The sequence below is a fragment of the Habropoda laboriosa genome, unplaced genomic scaffold (assembly GCF_001263275.1).
Source record: "Habropoda laboriosa isolate 0110345459 unplaced genomic scaffold, ASM126327v1 scaffold68, whole genome shotgun sequence".
NCBI classification, from domain to species: domain Eukaryota; kingdom Metazoa; phylum Arthropoda; class Insecta; order Hymenoptera; family Apidae; genus Habropoda; species Habropoda laboriosa.
In genome coordinates, this window is record NW_017100195.1 from 1,124,335 (window position 1) to 1,125,139 (window position 805).

Below are 805 nucleotides of genomic sequence, written 5' to 3' on the forward strand. Positions count from 1 at the left end.
GAGAGTCAAGAACGGGATGGAGCAATAATTCGGCCCGCGGGTGCCCGGTTGTTCGCCACCGTTTACGGAGAGAAATTGAACGGAATTAGGAGGGAAATTACACTGTCCTCGAACGATTCGCGGCGGACGAGTGAAGCGTGTAGGCGCAGAGGTAATATTTGCGAGGCGTGCGATTTAAATAAGTAATCGGATTAAAGCACGGCCCCCTATCCGGGGCCCGGTTTGCGGGACCAGGCGGAACCTTCCAACGGCGGAAAACTTGATAATTTAATTTCACGCGGCAAAGGAAGTTAATCCCGCCGTGACGATGGGGTAGCACGGAGTAAAAGAGCCTCAGCTGGATAGAGGAGGAAGGACGGGAGAGAGTGTATCCGGCACTTCCGTCACCACGGCCAACCCAGGAAGTAACTTCTGTTTGTTTTGTTCCGGCTACAGTTGACAGGAGTTATGTTTAACTCATCTTACGCGAGTACCAGCCACGAGACGAAATATGCAGAGGAAAGCGTGGAGAAGATCTCTGTCTCGTCTGGCCGACTCGCTTTAAGTAGTCCACCGTGACTATTCCTAATTAATAAGAAGCTTCTGCTGGCTGGGGTCTCGAATCTTCGCGTTATTGAAATGGTATCTAGGAAACTTCTCGGCTGTGTGGATACCTTTCCACTGTCACTCGATAAATTTCATCCTGGAAGAGGCATTATATCCGTGATAGAAACAGAATCCTGATCGTTTACATCCGAAGGAAAAGCTCGTTAGAAATCTTGGAAATCTTGTTTCTTCGCTTGACTTGAATTTGTGAAAATGGATA

The 805-nt window shown here is 48.6% G+C and overlaps 1 protein-coding gene across 1 annotated transcript in view; it reads right to left on the reverse strand.

The window, feature by feature from the left end:
• The window catches only part of LOC108570294, a 198,493-nt gene that overhangs the window by 52,354 nt on the left and 145,334 nt on the right, over positions 1-805 (reverse strand). The window lies entirely within an intron of this gene.